The following is a 27,457-nucleotide window of genomic DNA, read 5'->3' as shown; positions in this document are numbered from 1 at the left end:
TCTATATACCAACATTGACCACAGGGATGCTTGTAATGCAGTTCGTTATTTTCTGTCGACTACCACACAAATGAGATCTGAATTCAAAGATTTCCTCATCTCTCTTCTGGAATTTGTCCTTAAACACAATTATTTCATCTTTGACAGTAAGTACTACTTACAGGTTCACGGCATTTCTATGGGGGCGAAGTGTGCTCCGTCAGTGGCCAATTTGTTTTTAGGTTGGTGGGAACGAGAGATAGTATGGGGCCCAACTTTTGAGAAATTTCATGGTCATGTCATAGGATGGTTTCGTTTTATGGATGACATCCTGCTTTTGTGGGATGGCCCAAGGCAGTCAGCACTTGATTTTATTTCAGCATTGGGTAAAAATGAACATAACATCATTTTGACTTCTCACATCTCTGAAAATGCTTTGGACTTCCTAGATCTGCATTTATATCTTACAGGTTCTGGACAGATTGGAAGCAAACTTTACAGGAAAGAAATGGCGGTGAATGGCCTCTTGCATTACAGCTCCTTTCATATTAAAGCTCTTAAAGACAACATACCGGTGGGACAATTTCTACGCTTGAGGAGGAATTGCTCTGATAAAAGTGATTTTAAAATACAAGCAGATGACCTAAAAGAGAGGTTTAGACAGAGAGGATACCCTCAAAACTATACGGAAGGCATATAACAGAGCACTCAATTCAAACAGAGAAAGCTTACTGTATGGCAAGAGGACGAAAAGACAACAGGATGTGGTAAGATTTTGCACTCCGTACAATAATAGTTGGCAGGGATTACGTTCTATACTATCCAAACATTGGGCGGTGTTAAAAACGGATCCTTTTCTAACACAATATTTGACTCCCAGGCCTTCTACCGCCAAACGGGCGACTAATCTCAAGGACCGTTTGTGTAGAAGTCACTTTCAAAAAATTGGTCCAAAGCGACCAGTTGTCTGTGGGAGCTATCCGTGTGGACAATGTAACATTTGTAGGATGATGCGACCAACGAAATTTGTTATTGGACCACGGAGTGGAATCAAACACTACATCAAGGATTACATCAATTGTCAAACTATGGGTGTTGTGTACCTGTTACGGTGTCCTTGTGACAAATGGTACGTTGGACAGACCAAAAATGCTCTCAAAACAAGAATACAGAAACATGTCCACTATCCGCCTTGCCCAGAGAGATGCTGCTGATGGTAAGGTACTTACCACGGTGGCCGAACATGCCCTTAGGGTACACAGGGGAACTACTGAGAGTTGGAGTGTATGTGGACTAACCCATATTACTTTGTCTTCCAGGGGTGGAGATATTACCCAGGCACTGCTTCGACAAGAAACCCGTTGGATCTATGAATTAGACACCAGAATACCGGTGGGTTTAAATGATGATTTCACATTTTTGGGATATCTTCACAGATAGGTGGTGCGGGTGCGGTGTTTCCTTCTCACCCCATGGATTGGTTACTTGACTTTGGGTTATCAGATTTATGTTCATATGCACATATATCCTCACCCTTTAGATCTGATTTACCTGGGGGCGTTTTCTGCCACATGTGGATGTGTTTTGTGAGTGGACACGTCCATATGTCTATATAACTACACGTGTGAGTGCACTGTCTGGACATGATACTTTTGGCCATGACATCATACTAGGGTTGTATTTGTGCTATATTGAGGGTCTAGAGAGTGGACCCCCATGAACGCTATTAAACTCATGTTCACACATGTATTGCTTTGTGTTCTGTATATAATAATTTTTTTTATATCACAGGTCATCTTTTGCCAAGCCTAGTGTCTTTATGCGGTATTTTACAAACAGATTGAGTCTATTTATCGCTAAGTAGGGGGACAGGTCGTTAGTGCAGAACCTATTCCTTGCATTGTTTTTTCACTCTCCTCATTGGCTCTCCCCCTTCCCCCTTCTTTCTTCCCCCCCCCCTTTTTCCCCCTTCCCTTCCCTCCCCCCCCTGCACTCCGTTCCCTTCCCTTCCCCCCCCCCCATTGTTACATATGGTCTCCCTCTATTTACATTTATCCATCTTTCCTTTTTTTCTTTCCAGTACAGTACGACTGGATCATTGAGTCGAAGATTATTTATGGATATCTCATACACAGTCACTTGGATGGAAGCAATGTTGATCTAATTCTATGCATTGGAACATGTGGATGCCGAACAATGTTGTGTTATATGTGTTATATATTATATATATATATATATATATATATATATATATATATATATATTTTTTTTTTTATTTTGTATTTTTTATTTTTCATATTTATTTATATTTATTTTTGTTTCAGGTGCAAATAGTGATACTTTACCTTGTTTTTGTTATTACATTGTTTGCCATTAGATGTCCTCAGTTAACCTTTTTTGGAACGTGGGTGGGAGTACTCATATATTAATTAATCTATAATTACGTAGCCAGCCATCGAACACTCATTTAGTTCACTAGTCAGGCCCGCATACTTATGCTTTGCTAATGCGTCACTGTCAGGCATCTCTCTTCAGTACATCCAGTTTGTGCCTTTCTCTTGCTTATGCGTACAGCGCACTTGCGCGCTCATTCCTTGTTTATGGTTGCTATGACTATGTTTCCCCCGACCTGACGTGTGTGAAGGGACCGAAGGTGCGCTCCAGCTGAGCGCTACCTTTGCGTCTCAGCGTACGTGGCCACGTACGCTTTGACTGTGACGCCCCGCCCCTTTCTGAGTACGCAGTTCCTATTTATACGGGGGACGCTCAGGCGTTCTTTATGCCCGGTAGAAGCCGCTGCAAGCGGCGAATCGCGAAGGCAGACTTCCCAGGTGGTCGCATCCCTTCCTTCTCCCGTTCTCCATATTGGTGAGTCTTCCTCTGGCGCACTTCTCGGACTTGGTCACACTGACCAGGGTACACTTGTATTTCACTTTCTCCTCTTTTTTTCTCGTCACTATTTCCTGTCATGTACCCTTGATTAGACAGGTGTTATGCACTTTTCAGCGTTTCTACCTCAGTTTTCACTGCACTACTAGCACTTTACTTCCCTCCTGGACATACAGGTCTGGGATTCATGCACTTTGCACTTGTCACTTTCTCATCAATGTGTATACCGATTTTGCATTTGGGGATTTAGTGAAGGGTTGGGCTTTATACATCATTGTAATTATCATATTAGTCATTGGCTACATTATCCATTGTGACCACCTGGGGTCTAGTGTTTTTAACTGTTTTTATTCTTGTGCAATCGTATTTCAATAAAGCTCATTTTTGCTTGACAAATCAGATTTTGTGTGGTGCGGTCCTCAGGATTCATCTTTGTTGTTGGCAGGTAGTAATTGGTGGAAAGTCTCAAACACATGGGGAGAAATAAAAAAAAAATCATTAAAAACGAGTGATGAACAACTCATCTTTCAGATGTCGATTGAAAAGCATGTATCATGAGAACTGGCCAAGTCATAAATATGGCCAAAACAACAACACTGCAACACTGATGGCACCTTGCAATACCACTATAAGTACCTATGCTATCCTTCAAAGCCTGTTTTGTGCCTTGGAAGTGCCTGGATCACAAGTGTAGATTATACAAAACAACCTGAACGTCCTTATTTGGAGCTGTGATCCGCCCCTGAGGGTCTCTGCTGGATACTAGATTGCTAGCAGAGCACTATAGCAGAACTCCGGCTTTCAAATCAAGTGGCTCATCTGGGCACCGCTGTAGTTCCGCTACACTATAGTCGAACTCTGGCTTTCAAATTTAGTATTGGTAGCGGTGAAGGGAAGGTAATTTGTGTGCTGGTTAAATTGTGCCTATGCAACAACAGTTAGTGTTAGAGGTGTGTGTTGGTGTGCATGTGGGGAGGGTAGTGTTAGGTGTATGTGGGAGGGTAATATTAGGCATAGTTGGTAGGAGGAGGGGGTAAGGTTATTTTAGGGTATGCAATAGTAGAATACCAGTAAAGTTACCAATATTCTACTCTCTGATAAATCTGTGGCCATTTTCACTTGCTGTCTTTTTAAAGAAATGCGGAGATCAAATAAAGAGAAGCATTTATACATACCTGGGGATTCCTCCAGCCCCCTCTAGGCTACGGGCTCCCTCGTCATCCTCACGGGCTGCTCCATTGCCCGGGAGCATTCTGCACATGTGCTGTTTGCCAAGACTAAATGTGCAGCCGCAGAAATGTTCCCAGTCACCAGAGCACAATTTGGAGGGCGAGTGTGGTCTGGGACCTGCATGCACAGTGGAGCATGACTAAGCTGCAGGACAATGTAATGGTCCAGGAGGATAGCGAGAGAGCCCACAGCCTACAGAAGGCTGGAGGAGATCCCAGGTAAGTATAAATGTTTCTCTTTATTGGATCACCGGTATACTTTAAGCTGTGCTCTTATGATCAGTAAACATTATTTACTATATGGGGGCAGAGGCAGCACTAAAGGGAAAACAGGCTTCTTGCAACTTCTGAAACACATCACATGATGGAAGCATGATTAGTCATTTTCTTGCGCTCCATATAATGTTTAATGCTAGTGACAAACAATTGTTCTCCAGTGACATTCTGGCATTTTAACAAATCTGTTATCAGCCAACTAAATTCACCTTTATAATTAACCGTAATCCTAGCTTGAATTTCCCAGCACTGCAAAACATCCCACAAATACACCCACTACACTGTGAGCGTTGGCCAAATCCCCAGCGCTCTCATTCTCCTGAGCTGTGACAAACAACACTGTGCGCAGGTTACTCCCCAGCACAGCTCTAAGCCTCTGCAATCAGCAATCTATTCCTCAACCGGGCGGAAGGCAGCTCACTAATCCCACTAATCAGCGACCAAAATGCACTTTAAAATTCTATTCTTGCTAAAAATTTGCTATAAATATATTTAAATGATGCTAAAAATCTTTATCTAATTTAGTGTTTGAATAAATGACCTTTTCAATTCCATTTCAATTTGAAGCCAATTATGAATTTTCCAATACTTACATTTGATAAAGGCGCCCAAAATAGCTGGTAGTAGAATATTGGTAAATGTACAGATATTCTGCTGCTTTATTCATTTAGTAACATACTGGTAATATTTACAGATATATCACCATGACCTAACCTCTCCCTACTCTCATACAGGCCACCCCGCCTCCCCCAGTGGTAACCCCTCTCCTGGTGGATGCTTAGCCATAAACAAGCCCCACCCTGGTGGGCAACTAAACTTAAGCCCTTCTCAACTGCTCCAAACTATACATTTTTCAAACAAGCATGAATAATCGCTGCACAGAGCAGGAGACATTTTTTATTTTACAATCATATACCAAACCTGCACTAACTGAGTGACCTGTACACGGAGTAAAATACTTTGTCCTTCAAAAGGTTACTAGCTGCAAACCCTCTATATAATATTTAGACTTTTTCTGTAATAACATACCAACGAATATCTAGGAATTATTAAGAGACTTGTAGGGTTTTTGTTTTTTTTTTATAAAAAAAAAAAAGTTTTTGTTGATTTTTATATATAAAAAAAGTTTTTGTTGATTTTTATAATGTTTAGTTTTTATAAGGGAATCAGACTTTTATAATGGTGACCAGTGCTCTGATTGCCGCTCTTGCCACAGCTCTCTTCACAAAAATAGAGTAATGCTTTGACAGTTGAAGCCATTTAGGATCACCAGAAAAATGACAGTATTAGTATGTCATTGACCATCCATAGTGCACACAGGTGGGGCTGTCCCATTAGAAATAATAACTAACAAATAGGTAACGGATGACCCTGATGCACCTAATTCAACTTTTCACGCTTTGTATTTTTCTATTTTTAATTTTTTCTTATTAAAGGACATGTGACATTACAAGACTTTCACTAAAACGTGTCTTGCATTTAAGTTTAATATCACTCTTCTCACTTTATTTTTCTGTTGTACTTCAAGGAAAAACATATGACATGACCAGACAAATAACATCTAGGGTTAAAAAGCGGACATGAACTCAGAACTTCCTCTCTGCTCTAAAATATACACAACAGCAAAATAACCTTTAAAGAGAACCCGAGGTGTGTTTAAAGAATGTTATCTGCATACAGAGGCTGGATCTGCCTATACAGCCCAGCCTCTGTTGCTATCCCAAACCCCACTAAGGTCCCCCTGCACTCTGCAATCCCTCATAAATCACAGCCATGTTGTGAGGCTGTGTTTACATCTGTAGTGTCAGTCTCAGCTGCTCCCCCGCCTCCTGCATAGCTCCGGTCCCTGCCCGCGTCCCTTCCCTCCAATCAGCAGGGAGGGAAGGGATGCAGGCGAGGACTGGAGTTCTGCAGGAGGCGGGGAGAGCAGCAGACTGACACTATAGAGATAAACACAGCCAGCTCTGACAAGCCGTTTGTCAGCAGCGTGGCTGTGATTTATGAGGGATTGCAGAGTGCAGGGGGACCTTAGGGGGGGTTGGGATAGCAACAGAGGCTGGGCTGTATAGGCAGATCCAGCCTCTGTATGCAGATAATATTCTTCAAACCCACCTCAGGTTCTCTTTAAGCAAAAACATTTCTTTGTTACAGCTAATACAAATCCTAAAATAAATCTGCAGTTTCTACCTCTTGATTCATGGAAGCAGACATATTGTTTACAGCCTGTACTTTTAAATGAGCTTAACTGCCATCTCTGCCATGGCAGTCATGTGACACAGGGCACAGATCAAATTACAACTAGTGATTAGACACAAATGAGAGAAAATTAAACAGGTTAAACTCTCTAAATACATACAGGGTCCATTTCTCTAGTACTTCCTTCTGTCCTGAGCAAGAGTTCTGGTCCACTATAAGCCATGAAAGAGGGCAGGTTCAAGTGAGAATAGGGTTAGGTTTAGTGATAGTAAATATCCTACTATCGTATTACCCATTGCAGTAGCAGATAGCGTAGAAGCCTGTTCATCCAAAAGAGTCACCTTTATTACATCCTCACATCAACAAACCTAACTGCACAATGTGTAGCCCAACAGCTGTGTTGTAGGGTAACCCTGTTTTGTCAGAGGCAATTCCCAGCATCCAAAGTACTGTGGGATGCATTTTAGTTGTATGCCCCAAGAAGACATACAGTATATTGCTGTATTACATGGAAGTAGCTTAGCTTTAAATTTGCAGATCTCATAGACAGGAATTACTTAAAGAGGAGCTGTCAGCCATACTATTTCAGGAAAAAAAAACCCAAATATATAAGTAGATAAATACTTGCTCTACTTACATAACATATGTATTGCACTGTCCACGTTATGATTCCTGTGAATTTTATGAAGGAAAAGTAGAGAATTCTATTCTAGACAGTTTCCATATTTACTATGGCTATTTTGAAGCCAGTCGTGATGTAATATCCACCTCTGCCTGATTTGCCCGCCCTTCACTATAGAAAGTGCATTGTTTCAGCCTGAGAAATTTTGGACAATCAGAGAGGAACAGAGGTGTGGGAGGGGAAAACAGGAGGGAAAGAGGCTTCAGCCAATCAGGCTGAATTAGTTAAGTCTGAGGGGAAGTAGAGAAGCAAAAAAAGACAACCCAGCATGCCCTGCAACTTCTCTTTTGTGTACCAAATTTTCTGTGTACCAAATAAGAGTCATGTAAACTGGGGAATGATAATTTATCAACAAGAAAAGTAATAGTGATTTTAACTTTTAGATTTCCTGATTAGCATCCTTATTACTTGTTTACCAGATAAAAATAAAGTATTGATTTTTGATTTTATGCCCGACAGTTACTCTTTAAGGTAGACACACACGATACAATCAAATGATCCGATTTTGCGGCAATTCGATAAAAACGATCTGATTTTTTTATTCGAGCAAGAAATCTGATTGGATTTCCCATTTTTACTCGATAAAACTATCAGGAGTGCTAGATTTTTCGGATCAATTTTTATGAAATTTGAATGGTGTAGGGTAGATTGTCAGTTTCCTTATATATACTTCCATGCAATTTTCTCAGAGTCTTCAATCATTCTTTTCATAATTGGGTAAAAATTGAACACAGGTGTGTGGTACATTGGTCAGATTTTTTAAATGTTACAATCAGTCAGAAAAAATGTATTAAGATATTTTAAAAATTATATGGTGTGTGGCCACATTTATACATATTAATTTCCCAAATGTTGGTATTTCTTTCCCGACAAGTGTAGTACTAATTCTAACACTAATCAGCTTGGGCGAATAATTCTCTAAAAGGTGGTTTAAAAAGGGCCAAATGTTTTAAAACAGTATAGCTAATTAGAAATTGTGTTCTAGAAAAAAGATATATATATATATATATATATATATATATATATATATATATATATATATATATACTGCATATCCAGGTGATCTCACAATATTTTATATTTGGACATTTCATACTGGTTATTAGAATACACTCTGCAGCCCTTCTCATTATGTGAAGCCAATTAAAAATAGATGTAAAGAAAGCAAAGTTGGCCTCAATAAGCAAATCAATGTCAGAGTTCTGTTCTCAGTCTATTCCACTTAATGGTTATTTGTATAAAACAGCCACAAGCAATGTCAGCACTCCCAATAAGTGTTTTCACACAAAGAATGATGATGTCACTGCATGCTGGTATCTATATTCTGGCTGCAATATAAATTTCCAGTCAATGTAAGAGCGTAGTTTATGGTTTAAAGCAGAACTCCGGGCTGTAGGTGAAACATTCTGCTATATATCAAGCGCTGTTTAGACAGCATCTGTTAAACTGAGAAAGAAAAAACTCACTAGATTAACTATTTATGCTAAGATTCTGGCAAGCTTTATTACAAACCTTTACCTCTCTCTGGCATTAGACAGCACAGGATGTCAAACTAACTGTGGTCAGGAAAGTGCTAAGTGGGACTGACCATTCTTAGGATTGTGAAATAAAAGCCAGCAATGCAAAAATCCTTTGGTCCATTGCCCATCTAAATGAAAAACTCATTATTTTAGAAGTAGAGCAGAACTCTACCAGTCTTCTCAGTTGTTTAGTAAGATTGGAAATAGGAAATAGTTATGACAAATTCTAGCCACCCATGGCTATAATTACTGGGTAATTCCCAGTGGTACTGATCCAGGGATTTTATCTGATTGCCATCTGGAGTCAGGAAGGAATTTTTTCCCTTTTGGAGCTAATTGGACCATGCCTTGTAAGGGTTTTTTGCCTTCCTCTGGATCAACAGATATATGTGGGGGAGCGGGCTGGTGTTGTACTTTATTGGCTGGTTGAACTTGATGGTTGTATGCCTTTTTTCAACCCAAATAACTATGTAACCATGTCACTATGATTGATAGGTCCCTTCCATCTCGTCTGCACATCCCGTGTGTCAAGCATGTGATGACATTGGGCGTGGCTCATTCAAGAGGTACCATAATGACATATAGTAGAATGTAGTCAAGTTAGGATACCAACTTTTCAGTTAACTATTCTGGTTTCAGCATCAGAAATGCTTTCTATATCTATACATTGCTGTTATTGCAGTTATTTACATAAGCAGCCTTCTCCTCCCAGGGCACTCTGGGAGACCAGGCGTTGTTTCGAAACACTTTAGAATATACAACAGCAGTAAAGATGTCATAATTTGTATAATGTAAATCGGGTTGACAAAATATTCTACAGTGGGAAAACACTAACTAAATAATTTATAAATATTGTAAAAAAAAAAGCAATTTTATTAATGAAATTATATTCAGTAAGGCTCTATTTAAAGAGAAACCGTGACCAAGAATTGAACTTCTTTTCCTTTTCACAAACAGATCATCAGGGGGCTCTGTATGGCTGATATTGTGGTGAACCCCTCCCACAGGAAACTGTGAGGATCATGGTCCTGGCAGTTTCCTGTCTGTGAACTTTATTGCATTGTGGGAAATAGCTGTTTACAGCTGTTTCCAACTGCCAAAAAAGTAAGCAGCAGCTTATACCAGTGCCATCACCTGCCAGCAGTAAAAATGTCACCATGTCAGAATGTAAATCAGGGAGGGGAAAGATTTTGCAATGGGAAAACACTGACTAAATCATTTATACATAATTGTTGTAAAAATTAAGCACTTTTGTTCATTACATTATTTTCACTGGAATTCCTCTTTAAGGAACAGCCTAGCTTGCCAAGTTATTCCAGGGCTTCTGTCCCGCCCTCTGCACACATTCATTGACAGGGCATGATTGCATCAGTAGTGGTGGGCTACCCAAACCTCATCAGAGAAGAATGCATCTGAGGGATGCATAGCTGCTTCCACAACATTGACAGTGCAAAAAAGAGGGCGGGGCTTACAAAAAAAAGGTATGTTTTTTGTTGGCGTGTACGGATTCTAATTTGAGCACGCTCTTCCTCCGGCATTACAATAGCGAACTAGGTACACTGTAAACCATACATGATCAGTTCCATTTTAAATCTGAACACAGTGTGAGGAATGTCTGAAAGTGTAGTATCTGCTGTGTATGATAATCTTAGAGAAGTTCTGTCTTTTTTGAAGGTATGAGAGAAGGCATGCATGGTAATCATATTCTGCTTTTTTTTTTTTTTTTGCCAAGTAAAACTCAGTGCTTTGAAGTTTGTTTCTCTATATTGGAAGATTTAATAGCAAGCATTATTTCAGCTTGATTACTTTGCTTTAATGTGCAAATAAAATATGCTTTAATGTGCAAATAAAATATTCAGCAGTGATTCTAACAGAAGCTGGGAGGTAGGAGTGTCAACATTTGCCAATTCCTCCAGCAGGAAGGTAAGGGTTATTGTACAACCTCATCGCTACAGTGTAGAGTATTGTTACCAAGGTTACTAGGAAGAACAATTTTTTCTTCTCATTTAAATGTTTATTAGAAACATGTTAAAGGATCTCTATTGTGAAAAATTGTAAAAATGTACAATATGTGTACACATACTAATAAGAAGTATATTTCTCCCAGAGTAAAATTCACTATGAATGACTTTTCTCCTTTGTTACTGTTGCTAACAGTAGGCAGTTAAAATTGTACAAATGTGACAGGTTTTGGACTAGTCCATTTTCTCATAAGGGATTCTCAGCTTTTTCTTTATTTTTTACATAAACATTCTTTGAAAAGCATCTATACTAATATGCTGACTGGTCTCCCAAAATGTTTGCACACTATTGTTGCAGTTGGACTGAGACATGGCCAGTCAAGCAGGTGCTTTTGAAAAAAAAGAAAACCCTAAAGCTGGATCACATTATGCACGCTGCATAACCCACCTGTTAAGAGTGTCAACTGCAGAGACTAAACATAGACTAATTCAAATCCTGCATGCAGCGAGTTAGAATAACGCGATCTGTTACAACACAGAACTGTGAACAGCCCCATAGAATTGTATGGGCAGTGAGTTGGCATGCAGAATTATTCTGCAATGCAACGGACATAGGGCCATATGCAATTCCCTTTTTCTCCTGAGTTTTCTCCAAGGTTATATTTTTACACCTGGTCATAAAATGCCTTTTAAACCACCAGCAAGCAAGAAAATACTCAAAATAATTTTGATAGTACTTTGTCACCAACTTTTGGGTACTTTTTCAATTGTAATATTCTTAAAAGTTATTTTAAATAGAATATAAAAAGTATCTCCTAGGAGATAACACAGGAAAAAAAGTTAATTGCATATGGGCCATAGTGGGAAATTACCCTGAGAATCCCCCATAAGCAGATGGAATAGTCCAAAGCCGCTCAGACTGTAACAACCTACTATAAGTGACAGTGACTTAGGGAAAAGTTATTTATAGTACATTTTACTCTGGTACAAATGCTAATTTTATACATATGCATACACATTTATTTTACATTTTACTGTATTCAATAAAACATGGGTACAGCAAATATAACAATACCATAATAGTTGTAAAAAGCAACAGGTAAAATCAGATCTCAGGCTTGGTTCCCACTTGAGCAGAAAACGTACCTGTTTGGATTGTATTCTGTAGCGCTGAGCAACGCAGGAAGTGGATCACATTGTTAAAAACCGGGTCTGCTTCTAATTGTCAATAAAAAGAGGTCGGTTTGCCGCATTGCGGCAAATGGAGCGCAAAGTCCCGACCTGTTCTGTTCTTCCGGATGAGCGGATGTGTTGCCCATAGCCACCTATGGTGCTAATGCATCCGCCTCAGATGTGAACACGGCACGAAAATGGAGCAGAGCCGGAACTAGTCCACACTGCTCTGTACAGAATGGACCGTCGCCAGTGGGAACCAAACCTAAACTAAGGCAGAACACATTAGAATTCCCATGGTCACTACAGTACTGCTGTGTACAGAATGGACCGTCGCCAGTGGGAACCGAACCTAATCTAATACAGAACACATTAGAATTCCCATGGTCACTACAGTACTGCTGTGAGATCAGAGGCGTAACTACAGGGGAGCAGCTCCTGCAACCACAAGGGGGCCCAGATCTATCAGGAGGCCCCAACTGCTAACCTTCTCTTCCACCAATAAAGGGTCCATCCTCCAAATCAGGTGTTTTTGGGGATACACAGTTATGGGTGTGATGATTATGGTGGCCACACTTGTTTTATGATTCTTGCAAGATGGGCCCCCAGGCAGCGAAGGTCACCAAGGGGAGGCAAAGGGAAGGATGTGAACGTTGGGAGGGGGGGAGGGGCATACAAGTTTTGCAGAAGGACCCCATGATTTATAGTTATACCACTATGGGGAATTCTGCTAGTGATTAAAGAGACACTGAAGCGAATAAAACAATTAGGATATAATGATTTGCATGTGCAGTACAGCTAAAAAATAAAACATTAGGAGCAGAGACATGAGTCTAATATTGTTTCCAGTGCAGGAAGAGTTAAAGCAGAACTGTAAATTCATTTAAAAAAAGAAACAGTTTCACTTACCTGAGGCTTCCCCAAGCCCCTAGCAGCCATCCTGTCCCGCACCGGTCCTGCGCAGTCCTCCGTTCTCCCACGTCAGCTGGTTTCGATACCATTGACTTGCAAGTCGACGCAACTGCGCCTGCGCAGCCCAGGCTACGTGGAATGCAAAGAAAGCTTCGTGCAGCCCGGGCGTGCACCTGCAGTTGCTGTCGACGACCGTAACAAAACTAGCTGGCGCGGGAAAACTGAAGCTCGTGCAGGACAGGACAGCTGCTAGGAGCTTGGGGAAGCCCCAGGTAAGTGAAACTGTTTTTTTTTTTTCAATTACTTTACAGTTTCGCTTTAAGAAACTCCAGTTGTTTTCTATGCAAAAGAGCCATTGAGCTCCACTACTTTAAAGTCACAGAGAGCTCTGTCTTCTGAAGCTTACTATCTCAAGTATCTGTCAATGTATCTTCTTTTCCTCTGCAGAGAAGGGTTCAAAAGCTCACTAGCCTGCTCTGTAAAATAATTTAGAATGCTGAGCAGCGTGTAAACTGCAATTAGAGAATGATGCAATGTTATAAAAACTATATAACTGAAAATAAAAATATTTTCTTTGCTACTAATGTTCTAGTAATTATCCGTACTACACAACCAATTCATATCATAACATTTTTTTTCGCTTCAGTGTCTCTTTAACAGCTTACCGGTGGTTTTGGAAAATATTAGCTTGTTGAAACAGACAATTGTTTTTTTTTAAAACGATGAACTGCAGAGGGATTAGTGCAGCCCCCACCTAGGTTCATGGCATGTGTATATTTAAATTACAATTTCCATTGATAAAAAAGATATATATTGTTACTGAGGGTTCCCCTGGTCCCCTCTCACTTATTATTTTGTTACTCCTTATAAATGGTGGCCTAAGAAGTTCACTGCATCTCCACCTAATGATTAACCCCAATCATCAGCTCATCCCTTCCATTATTTTATATTCTAGCGCATGGATGGCAATTGCCCTCCCCAAGTCGTGTCCTAGCAGTTGTTTCTTACACACTTCACTGGTGTCTCCATCAGCATTTTGCTGTTAAGAATACTAGAACAGAGCTTACACATTCCTCTAACTATAAAATTAGCATCACCTATATTATTAGGTCTCTAAATCAGTCATTAACTATGCAACCAATTATTCTGTGCTTACATAAGGTTCCTATATCACTGGAATAGCAATATATGTAAAAACGCTGCATCTTTGTGTGGATAATTTCAAAGGAAAATCTTGTGTTCTTGGTAATTCAACGTCTTACTACATCTGTGCTTTGAAGCTGACTTCAAAGAAATTGCACTGTATGAAGTCCAATTCAAAGTCAGCTCTGTCCATGGTGCTGTTCTCCGTAACCCCCTGTGCCCCCAGCTTTTTATGTGCCATGCAGCTGCACCCCACCATCACCAGCATTCTCACGCTGTCAGATGCCTGGTCACGTCCACAGACCCAGCCCCATGGTTCACTTATTATTGCTTTACATTTCAGGTTAACCCAATGATCTGCTCTACAGCTGTTAACCTCCCTAGCGGTATGGACAGAAATGTCCGTTCAAAAAAACATGCTGTGAACAGTATAAACATGCATACACATCAATACTCTCCTGCACTGTATACTAGACCCTTGCTTGACACATTTTGGCAAGTTACAGGGAAAAAAAAGTTTTAAAAATACATTTTATCACTGTTTGCACAGAAATCCTGGGGAAATTGAACGCTGGGTAGGTTAAGGAACTCCAAGTCCCATAATGCATTGCGGGAGTCTGACAGCCACAGTCATGATACATGAAGGCAAATGCATTGTGGGACTTGTCGTTCCTTAACAGCTGGAGAACCAAGTTTGCAGATTACTGGGGTAACCCAAAACAACTTATTCAATTTAATGTGGCCACAAACCATAAAATTTGTTACATTTATTTTCAATTCAAGGGTTACAATCAATTTTTCTGATTGTTTGTAACATTTGAAAAAAATCTGACCAATGAGCCACACACATGTTCAATTTTACCCCAATTATGAAAAAAAAAAAAGATTCAAAGCACTAAGAAAATCGCTTGGGGGTATATATAGTAAGAAAATGACAATCTACCCTACACCATTCAATTTTCATAAAAATGTATCAAAAAAAAAATTCACCACTCCCAATCAACTTATATCGAATAAAAGCGGGAAATCCAACCGGATTTCTTGCTCGAATAAAGAAAAAAAAAAGGTTTCGATTTGTAAAATAGGATCATTGCATTGTATCGTCTGTGGCCACCTTTAGGCTGGTAGAGGTGAAGATTGTACAACTGCTGATGTCACACAAATCATGCAGGATACTCTACAGCAATATATAATGCTGAATAAGGATAACTAGAAGCAATTTTGATTCAATTAAAGGACAAGTAAAGTGAGAAGAATACCATAGGCTGCCATATGTATTTCCTTTTAAATAATGGCATTTGCCTGGTAACCCTGCTGATCTATTTGATTGCAGTAGTGTCTGAATAACACCAGAAACAAGCATACAGCTAATCTTGTCAGATCTGACAATGTCAGAAACATCTGATCTGCTGCATGCTTGTTCAGGGTCTATGGCTAAAAGTATTAGAGGCAGAGGATCAACAGTACAGCCAGGCAAATGGTATTGAGTAAAACCATAATTAGAGAAAGAGTTCCCATAAGGCACAGCAGGCACCACCACTACTGGAGCACTTTGCTAACAGAAGCAACTATTAAATGAACACGTTCACAGCTACACATCACTCCAACTGACACCATCACTACAAGCATTGCTGCCTCAACATCTCTGCCATCACTAGTGTTCTTTCCCTCACGTTACATGCATAGCTCCCAACATTTTGAGATAAGAAAGGGGGGTCAACTCTGAAGCAAAATTTAGAACAAAAAACATTCACCTAAGAAGAGGGAAGGCTCTGGGTCCTAATGACCCTTCCCGCTATCCTCATGGTCCTGCGCTCCTCCGTTTAAATCTCTACCGCGCGAGGCTTCGGAAGTCGTGGGCAGCCCGAGTGCTCCCGAAGGCAGGCAAATCCGTACTGTACTTGCGCAAATGCGTGAGACAGCATGCTTGCGCATTCATAGTGCGGAGTGGCCTGGCTTTGGAAGCATTTAGGTTCTCCAAAGACTTCCGAAGTCTTGGGCAGTGGCGGAGAGCAGTCTCCAACCAATCGGGGGATCCAGGGCTGGAACATGGGGACCGTGAAGAGAACTTTTGCTTTGGACTCCCTTTAAGCCATGCCCAACAAACCCCTAGTTACACATACCATAAAGATTTCATAAGAAAAACATGTTTGATATTTCAATCCACACTGGTCCTTTCTATCCTGGTTCATATTCGTTCATTTTAACACATAAAAATAAGAAATAAATCAATTTAAAGGAATTGGGAATAAAGTTTAGTCGATTAAACACCTTTTTCAGTAGACAAATACATATATTTACACAGATCTGTTCATCATTCCTTAAAGAGGGGGACAGGGGAATTGGGTTACCAAAGAGGGACTGTCCCTCCAAAACAGGGACAGTTGGGAGCTATGCATTTGTCACCTACCTAAACGTATGAACACTAAATTTGTCGACAAAATGATCAGGAATTATTGTTTTTCAGGCAAAGAAAATACTGAAATTGAACAGGCTTCCCCAGCATCCCTAGCTTCCCCCTAATGAAAAATCTCACTTTGCATGTAATGAGGCCATTTCATATATTAGTTATACCTTTTAAGTTGAATTATTACTTGCACAATGTTCTAATTTTTTGCATTTCGCCTCTATAACGCAATGAAATCAACGCTTTGGTAATACACTTGAGTCATGCATATGTGGATAATGAATGCTTAGACAGGAACGTAAAGCTATAATGTGACACATATTTGCTGCATTACTGCATGCTGTACACCACAGTGTGTCCCTTTCAGGAACAAAGGCCTTTGTTGGGGACATCTGTGCCTGTGACGGCTCCAATACTATAAACATTACACGTAAACATTTTTATCTGCCTGTAGCACCCACACGTAAATTGCCAATCCAACAGACTGTCAGCGGGAGGTTAATATCATTTGACCTAAGATTTCTGTGCAGGGGAGGATGGGCATCAGCTGGACCAGCGTTTAATTGAATGCGCTGGTAGAAGATGAATTCGGCACTTGCTGTCACAGATTGCTGCCTCCTTTTGTCTCCTTATTGGCATGTGCCATTACAATATGAAAAGACCAGGCCTAGCAAAGCCCATTAGGCAATCAGGAAAGCCCAAGCAGTGAAAGTAGAATATGACAAGACCATGATATGCCACAGGATTTATAGTGGCCACACACATCACTCCTGTATTACTAAATCCCTAATTCTTAGCTGTATTTAGGATCTACTACCATCCACTAATATAGCTCACAGTCAAAAATGCTGTCGATGTTGTGATCGTTAAAAAATAATGTAAGCAAAATATCAAAATGGCCACATTATTAAACGCTCAGTGTGCAATATACATACAGACACATGACTGATGCCTGATCTGACTCTATGTGGTGGGATGAGCTGCACCTGAGAACAAGCCAGCATAGAGAAATAGTATTTCAAGGATGATCTTTTTGGAAGCAGGATAGTTGTGTGCCAGAAGCGCCGTGGGAGTTTGGGTGCCGGCAAATATCAGCTCCTTGGTCATAATTTCAAATGAGGATAAACAGTGACAGACAGAAAAAAAGTATTCGTGCACCATTGCTACTACTAGAGACTGCCAAAATACACCTTTTAAAAAACAAAAAAACAAATAAGCAAACAATTGCATTATTATTATTATTATACATTAATGATTTTTTTTCTGCTGGGCTTCACACAGACAGACTGACCAAGTGCTGCACAGAGGTGTTGCTCTAATGAGAAATTACTTATTTAGCTTACCTATCCTGTTTTTATTAGTGTTAGGGCCCTTTTACACTCAATGTGTTGGTATGTGTTAGTATGTGTTGGTATTCATTTTTTCCATTGCAGTGCATTGAGAAAAAGCTTTCAGTTAAACCACATATAGCGGAACTGTCAGATTTAGGAGAAATGTAATATGAAAAAAAGAAAATATTTCTGCTGGTTTCCATCTTTACGGTTTCTCTGTGATGCTAATAGTGACATCACTTCTGCCCTTTTTTTTTTCCCCAAGCCACCTCAGTGTTAATTTTTCCTCCCTACTGCCAAAGCATACTGTCCCTACCACCTAGACAACACGTTACATCTCTGGGTAAACTCTTAAAAGGGTTATGCTGGGAATACAAGATGGGATTTTTCAACAGATTTACTGTCCAATCGGTTTTCCAATCGATTTCCATTCACTTCCATAAGAAATTGAAAACAGAAAAACTATTGAAAATCAAATCAAACATGTTGGAAATTATCTATCAAACCATCTATCTGCCAAAAAATCTCATGGTGTATTCCCAGCATTAGGGGGGATTCAGTTACCTTCTTCTGGTAATAGTGTCCTTATCTTAACCTTAGGAAGGTTTTGGTTATTTACATGCTGAGCTACGCTTGATACTGTAGCTAAGAAAAAAAGTTCCCATAATCCCGCTGCACAGGTCCTTAGGCAAGGCACCCAGACCAAAAAAGAAAATTAGGGGACATATAGAGACCTATTTTAGAAAAAAAAGCGGCACATATCTGGGGCACTAACTACTTTTTGGCAATCATTTATTTATTTTTGGATGTTACAACACTCGTAAACTTGACTCTCAGCAGCGCTTACATATTGTTATTGTGTATTTATATAGATGCTGACCTTTTCTTCTGCCCTCTTACACAGTGTATATAGTCATGTCACTAATTGTTCCTCTGAGGAACTCACAATCTAGCCCCTGCCCTAGTCAGCCCTTGTCTTTAGTCTATTGTAGTACAAGACTAGTATATTGGGGTGGGAAACCATCTCATGTCTTTTGTAGTAAAAGGCTAATTTATTGGGGGTGGGGATGCGATTAACCTATCTGTATGTTCTTGGGATGTGGAAGGAAACAGGATAACCTACAGGAAATACACACAAACACAGGGAAACATACAAACTCCATTCAGATAGTGTTCTGTCCCTGACTGGGGTCCCCAGCACTGCAAGGTGATAGTACTATCTACTAAGTTACTATGCTGCCCATCACAATTATTCTCTACAGCTAAATTTGGAAGCAAAAGAAAGCCATTTAAACTGCCGATATGCTTTTTGGGGGGATGCGGGAAGAAACGGTATTTACCAGGGAGAAACCCGCACAGACACGTTTACAACATACAGACTCCATACAGATAGTGTCCATATAAACCTGGGAATCTAGAGCTTCAAAGCATTAGCACTACCCTACTTAACTTTCCTGATTGATTTGATTGGCCTGCTGGAAGGTGAGTGAAAGCTTACTACTCTAGTAAACGGTTTCAAATCTTTCAGGCACCTCCCACCACTAAGTTAGGTTACCTAAATGTTAGTTTAAACTCAAGGAATAATAGACAGCTACAGATGCAGAACAGTTTTTTTTTCCTTCAAAGCAGACTGCAAAGCAGAAGAAAAAAAATTAAAAATTAAACGTAATAAATTATATAACTTGGGGATACTTTTAGTGAAGATTTCATGTAGCTGTTATTTAATTTATATGTTAATACAAACATGTAATAGGGAAGAGTCTAGCAGCCTTCTGCTGAAGGATCAAAGGGTATCTTGTGAACAGAAGTCCCCATGGAAAGAACCACCATGTATAGTGATAGTCTTACCTGGAGGGCCTGGCAATGTCTGATGTAGCAGAAGGAGCATTACCCTCTCCAGAGGCTGCACAAACATCCTGCCAACCTATATAGCTCTATACTCTGACCAGCTAGAACTCTAGGTGGAGTGAGAAAATAGTCAGTTTTCCTCTACCGTCCTGGCAATAGTTTTTGCATTTCTTGTAGCCAATAACCCAACAGTTAGGTCCTGATTTATGTATGGAAATAAAACCTCCCAGAGACAGGAAACTCCCAAGATGCATCATTATACATTTGGCAGACATAGACATGCACCTTGGCAGGGCTTCAAGAGCCATGAAATGTGTTCAAGTGATCTTCTGCAAGCCAATACATAGGAGAAACGCTATGATACACAACATGGGAGGACTGCAACGTCACTTGCCAAAACAAGAATCAGATATCGGGGGAAAAAGTGCAACAAACTCCAAAATAACTAATTATTCCACTGTAAACATCTGTAAATGACTATTTAGGTCAAGGAACATCACGCCAGAGGAAGATACAAACTTTGATAAAGAAAACGGTTTCAAAAGATTACATTTTCAGCTAATAGTGTAGCCGATAAATGTAATCACATTAAAATGGACCAGTTGCCAACATTACAAGTCCGCACATAAATTGTTTGCATGTACACTAACAGTATTCACAAGAAAGTGTACGTTTCATTACTAAAAACAAAAGAGACAATCAGGGAAATTTGTCTAGGTAGGAAATAATGGAGGTCTGGCTTACAGAAGCACTGTGCATGTAGAATCAGGGGTGTAGGCACATACAATCAGGAGAAAGATGCTAGCAAAATCAACATGGCTGCCCCTATCATGAAGATGTCACAAAGGTACATAGGGGTGAATGCACTAAACTGCTTTATGCAGAATAACGTGCATAAGGTCTTAGGGCCTGTTTCCACTACACACTGATTGGATGAAGAAAAACTGACTCCAAGGAATGCCTATGGGCCTGTTTTCACTACATGCAATTTTTCTGATGCAGATTTTCCCATAGGCATTCATTGGAGTCAGTTTTTCTGCATCTATTCTGTGTGTAGTGGAAACAGGCCCTAAGGCACAATGAGTAGGGCAGAATGCAATACATTAAGCACTACTCATTTTGTGTAAGACTTTACGCGTAGAATTCCACTCAGCTCCGTTTAGTGTATACACCCCATAGTCTGTTTTTTTCAGGTCCCATCAGTAGTTGCTGCATTGACAATAACGTGTTGTTTAGGCCTCATTCACATTATCCAACGCAGATGGCCATGCGTTTACAACGCAATGCACTCGATCTGTGTTGCAATCTATAGTGCTGCTGATCCCATTCATTGCCACAGGCAGTGAATGGTTCAGCGCTGCATTTTGGCCAGAAATGCATGCAGCAGTGTGTTATAGCAAGGTATGGCTGCGCAGCTCAATAGTGAGACTGTCAGACATTGCAGTCTATGCACTTCTGATGTCCTGGTGAATCAAACACCATCCCCACCACAGGGGATAGGGATTGCTCTGTCAGATGAAGCAAGGGAAATTTTGAAAAATGTGACAATATGCTAAAATACCTTGCAATATGCCTTTCGAATGATGACTAGTCCCAAAACTAGGTTATCACTTCAATTGAACTACACCTTGAGTTCTGCAGAATTATCATTTTTCACCTGTCAGATAAAGCCACGCCTCCCCCATGACTGGAATATTGTGGCTGTCAATCTAGCATGGCTTTAGTGAGCTGCAGTAGGAGGTTGCTGGTGAGGAGACTCTGAACTTACGCAATAGCCATTTATTTTTTGTTACAAAAACAATGTTTTTGTGTTTTTTTGTTTTATTAAAGCTTTTATTTTCTGAAATTATGTAAATCATTTTCTATAAAGTGCGTATGAAAAGTGCCTGAACGTAACACTTGAGGCTGCACAACATAATAGAGGTCTAAGGCCAGAAACCCACTAGGAGCGATTTCTAATCGCTAGTGGTTTGAAAAAGCTCTTGCTAATGCAATGCTATGGGGGATTTTTATAAAATCACATCGCTCAAGTGGGATCACACCCATAGCATTACATTAGCAAGAGCTTTCAAATCGCTCAGAAAATCGCTCCTATTAGGTTTCTGGCCTAATGCAAGTTTCAAAGTCTCTGCAGGAAAAAGCACAGCAAGGCCTCGTTCCCACTACCGAAAAAAACTCCTAACCATTCCCACATGGGAGAAAAGAACATGGTCATGAATTCTATGTGATATATAGGATACATGCACACTTGCCAGTCTGCAATGGATTTGATCCGTTGCAGTAAGGGGATTGCAAATTTGGAACCTGCATGATTTTTCCTGGATTGACGACAAAGGGGATGGAAAAAATAGTCCTTGAAGGACCTCTTCTCTATGCTGCCTTGTTCTCAGGTACAGCACATACAGACTTCCACCTGAATTTAGATCAGGCAACAGTCATTTGTCTGTATGTATATTGCTGACTAAGCCTATGACAGTGTCTGTTCTCACTAGACTTTTACCTGCATATGTTCTGTTGTACTTACTTGTCTTCAGTCACATGGAGTCCTGCACCGCTGCTGCCACACACCATGCAGCGGAGCTGCATGGGATACTCGGTGGGTATACAGATCTGGATTGCAAAAACAGAATGTTGCCTAGCAGCAGGGAGGATTATCATTGATTCATTGACTGGTGGACCAATGGGAATCCTCCCTGTTGCTAGGCAGGATTCTCATTGCAATCGAATGGGAGTCCGTCTCTGCCGGAACTAAATGCCAACGAGAGTCCCCTGACAATGGGGACCCGAACGGTGGTGACAGATGAACGGATGCACAATGGTGAGTAGTGGGAACATGTCGACGGACATGCGCCGGGCGCATCGTTTCTGCTTAGGATACACAGTGAACTCACCGTAACAGACAGAGGACAACTATAGACTAACTCGACATACATGTGTAACCTTTCCTTACAACCATTTCCACCATGAACTGAAGTACTGGAGTGGTGAAAAACAATTTATCTTATTATAAAAACACTTAACAGTCTCACGTCATTCTTCTACAGTTAGATTGCCAGAGCTTACTCCTTAGCACTGTACAGAACAACTTGATAGATGTACATATAGAGGAGATACTAGGTCCTTAACGAGGTTTGTGGCAACTTATTAGAGGTCCATAATGTTTTTGTGGTACCTGATAAGCAGTTGCCTAAGCAATATAGGAAGTAGATAGATTTGTGTCTCATCAGCTGTGCAACAAGCAGTAATGAGCATAACATCACAAGCTGCTTATTAAAACCAAAAAAAAAATAATTTAGATAAATGTCATCTTTCATTTCATTGCCTATCACCTATTTGTGTCCATCTTGTATAAGAGCCATGTCTTCATTAGCTATTTGCAATGGATACCAATCCTCAGTGTTACAGAGGCATCCACAGGCTTGCCCTGCAGTGTTTATACCTGATGAAGTAGGCAGGGTTGCCCCACGTGACAGATTGTAATTTTTTTTATGCCAATTTATGCTGTGTTAAAACGAATTGTCGAGGGGGGGGGAGGGGGGAGTTGTGTAGAAGGTGTCCAGATGGGAATTATTGCTAAAAAGGAGAGGCAATGGAAGACTTACCTCCCCTGATGAACTGGGAAAACTTCTAGGACTGATAAGTTTACAAACAAAGATAAGATTATGCGTTTCATGGGTGTCACCCTCTTCTTCAAGCCAATGACAAAACAACATGCCAAGTGGCTGAGGTGAACAGGCGTGAGTGCCTTGGATGACTACCATAGTTTATATACCTTCTATGCTTGTACTCCTTTTTACAGCTTTTATTTTTAACCTTGTGGTGACTCCTTCATAATTCTAGCACAGTCTATGTCTGTGCAGCTACAAACTGCTTGCAGGAAGCAATTTGTGGCTAATGACAAAAAAATCAGCTTCTATACCCAGTAATTGCGTCACTGGCACAGAATGCTGATAAACTTTAGCAACCAGTGATTCAGCAGCGACTTCCTGGCATTATTTAGCACCTTGCAAGTCATTACATAATAAAATGGAAAAGGCCAATAAGCCTCAAAATAAATAAATCAGGCCCTGTGTTACATAGCAGTTGATGCACAAGCAGCATTATGCCAAGGACTTCTTATTTTACACGAGGAACAATTTATGCACACAAAAGTGCCCCATTAAGTTCTGTAAAAGAACAAGCGTAAAACCATGCATGCCACCATAACAATGCTTTGTGAAAGAACCCGATAGCTTCATATCAAACTCTCAGTCCTATCTTACAGACAGGAATGCCATTGTCTAAGGGCCCGTTTCCACTTGTGCGGTGAAGAATCGCTGTGGATCCCCCGCTGACAAAACCGCATGCATATTTTACCGCGATTTCGCATAGGTTAGTATTGATGCGATTTTTAACCATGTCACCGCATGTGTGTTTTAACATTACTTTCTATGCAAAAGCGCATGTGAAATCGCGGTAAAATACGCATGCTAAAACCGCATGCGATTTCCCTATTAAATACATTAGCGGCGATTCGCATAGCGGTGTGTGGCTCTTCCGTGCAGATTTCTCCCGCACAGAAAAACGCTCAGGATTTCTGACAAGTGGAAACAGGGCCATCCACTTGTATTGGCTATGCGAATCCGCATGCGGACAACTTAAAGTTGACTTAAAGTTGACCTGAACTCTTGCACAGGACAGAAGGAAAACAGAGAAATGTACCCTGTATGTATTTAGAGAGCTTAGCCTGTTTAATCCCCCCTCATCTGTGACTAATCACGCAGGAGTTGTAATTTGATCTCAGCTATGTCAGCTGACTGACATGGCAGAGAGCTAATTGGTAAACACAGGATGTTAACAATATGTCTGCTTCCCTGAAAGTAGGAAGTAGACAACTGCAGGATTTGTATCAGCTGTAACAAAGAATTGCAGAGAGAAAGTTCTGAGTTCATGCTCGCTTTTAATTCATTAATTTAAGTATTTATATAGGGTGAACATATTACACAGCACTGTACAGAGTTTATTGCCTTGTAACTAACTGTCCCTCAGAGGGGCTCACAATCTGGTCCCTACCATAGTCATATGTCTGTGTATGTGTTGTGTAGTGCATGTATCATAGCCTATTTAGGGGGAAGTCAATTAACGTATCTGTATCTTTTTGGGATGCGGGAGGAAACTTCAGTGCCTGGAGGAAACCCGCACAGACACGGGGCAACATACAAACTCCTTATAGATGTTGACCTGGCTGGGATTCGAACTTGGGACCCAGCGCTGCAAGGCGAGAGCGCTAACCACTACGCCACCATGCTGCCCCATGAGTAATATGCCATACGACACTACAGAACCTAATTAGACATCTTGATGGTTATACTGCAAACCTATCACGCTCTCTGGCACCTGGGCAGACACAGTGCTTCTACATTGTGCAAACCATCACACTGACTGCTATAGTACCCTTTACAGTATATTACATGTAGGAAAACTGATCTAACGATCTATATATGGAAACTGCCGTTATCCTGAAGTAACTTCAGCAGTCCCAAGCAAACACATTGTACACTGTTACAAGGACATACACTGTTAAATTAAGCCAGACATGAGAAATATGTGAAGGTGCAATTTGCTGTCAAGTCGATGGGCAGTTTTGTTGAAGGAGAATAATTATACCAGAGGAAAGATCTGAGGAAGCAGAGCCTGAGTTTGGGCTTTCTAAATGTACCGCATAGAATGGAAAATGCTGAAAAACCCCACCCATCACTTTTCTACACTGTAACTGTAAGTTTAATGGGCTCTCTTTCATAATATTCTTCCACTTCAAGGTTGAGAAATCCCTATTGGCCTAACGCTAGAATCTTAATGTATCAAAACACAGACAAAGCACTTCGGATGGAAGGCAATAGAGATACATCTTTAAATCCCTTTTGGATCACCAGGAGAAAGGATTATATAATGCAGCAGTGAGCAGGCTGAGAGGTGCACTAACCCATGTCAGCCAATCAGAATTCTTTTTACACTGGCTGCAACAAAGTCTGTTAAAACCTAAAGGCTGATTGGATGCCCTGCGATACTGCACATCATTGCCATAGTGTCCAATATCGGCCTGTCATTTTAATCAGGTGGTATAGCATATTAAATTCATTTTTTTTAAAAAGATAAATATAAATGTTAATGTGGTTTAAATACATGGATTTAGAAAATACACACGCCCCATTAAGTACATTCGCAGTAAGGGTAGGCTCAGTTCCTATTGTGTATTGTTCTTAGGCCTGACAGAGACATACGATTGAAGCACGGCTGGAGGGACAAAGGCAACACACAGTAGAATGTATAACCTCTCAGTTCCATCTCCCCCTTTAGATTGAGGAGGTGGTCTTATGGTAATGGGAAGCATTCCTAGAGAACAGAAACACAGCGGTTTGATCTCCCCTAGAAGCCGTTGCCCCACAGCTCCTGGCCTCACAGGATACACAAGAAGCTGAAATGTGCATTGTCAAGTCAACACTTACGGCAGAAACACTTCTATAGCATAAGTTTTCCACACAATGCTGGCATATAATGAAATCCCAAATCTACACTATAAGAAAATTAAACAGGACTGAATCATGTGATGTGGCTGACAATCAACGACAACACTAGGAGCTGTCCAAAAATGTCATTGCTGAAGCTCATGGCTCTGCATCCAATACAGACATGTGAATTGCGTTTGTATAAGGATTCCGACGTACAACTAAAATTGGTAGTGGAAGACATTGGGCAATCAGTGACGGGATTATGTAACCAATGGCATACAGTTAAGAATCAAGCAGTATACACATATATATTTACAGTATGTGGCGTGTGCATAGTGAGTAAGCATTGTGCACTGTCAGTGGTCTCCTCTTCAGTGTAGATTTTCTGCTCGGTCAATAAACATCCGGATCACAGGTATGGATGCTGAGAAAACACAATGATCTGCCGTAATTACCTACCAACGACACCTGGTCATACCACTCAAATCCCTCACTGTCATGGCCTCTAATATACGGTTAAAACAAAGCATGGCGGTTAATGAGAAACTACACAAGCACTGAATAGAAGATTTAAAGACACCCCATGCCGTGTTCTATTGCATGTCAACACCTACAGCCTCTATCCTGTTATGGCACTCTTAACAATAGATAATTGTTTCCTAGGAGGGATTTCTTGAACTGTGTACACAATAGAGAGCTGAGTAGTTGTGTCCCCCCTATATGATAGGACAAGGAGGATGCACGTTACTGCAGCAAATCTACATGTCACTGAGGCAGCTCATGCATCAATGCTCACAGTAAATTAGGATTATCTGTCCTTTAGGGAATATCACAAAGGATCATAAAAGAACAAGAAAGAGGAAACCAAGAAGGGCAAGCAGCTCAGCTTTGTCTCTGGCCCTGTGGTCAATATATTTATTAATTGCAACTGATGAGAGTGAAACTGCTTCTGGGCCTTATCTACAAAACTAGATGGGGGAGAGAGAAAGGCTCTGTGGTTACTGCATAGACACAATTCTCTATAGAACATGCATTTTAATTGCCCTTTGTCCCAGGCAGTGACTGAGAAACAAGCAAAGCGAAAAGGGAATACACAGGATCTTATGAGCACTGATTCCCATGAATAATTTAGCAGTGGTGTCAAAATATACATCCCAAACATACAAGTGACAATCTGTAATGAGGTCACATTGACAGCACTGGAAGCCATAGGAGTTATGGCGTGTAGATACAGGTATGCATCATAATCATCATAAATATAATATATATACACTCACACCATAGACTCATATAGTATATTATAAATTAATACGTCATTCACACACACATCATTATAAATATAGACGTATACACCAACGACTACATAGGCAAGTATTGCAAATGGCATTATCCCTGAAATGCATTTTGGGTAATTTCAGAAATA

At 40.5% G+C, this 27,457-nt stretch overlaps 1 protein-coding gene across 6 annotated transcripts in view; it reads right to left on the bottom strand.

Annotated features, from left to right (window-relative positions):
- The window catches only part of ANK3 (ankyrin 3), an 825,851-nt gene that overhangs the window by 366,194 nt on the left and 432,200 nt on the right, over positions 1–27,457 (bottom strand). The window lies entirely within an intron of this gene.

The sequence above is a fragment of the Hyperolius riggenbachi genome, chromosome 10 (assembly GCF_040937935.1).
Source record: "Hyperolius riggenbachi isolate aHypRig1 chromosome 10, aHypRig1.pri, whole genome shotgun sequence".
In the NCBI taxonomy this organism is placed as follows: Eukaryota; Metazoa; Chordata; class Amphibia; order Anura; family Hyperoliidae; genus Hyperolius; species Hyperolius riggenbachi.
The sequence above is the reverse complement of the archived record's forward strand: the minus strand, read 5'-3'. Positions and strand labels throughout refer to the sequence as shown.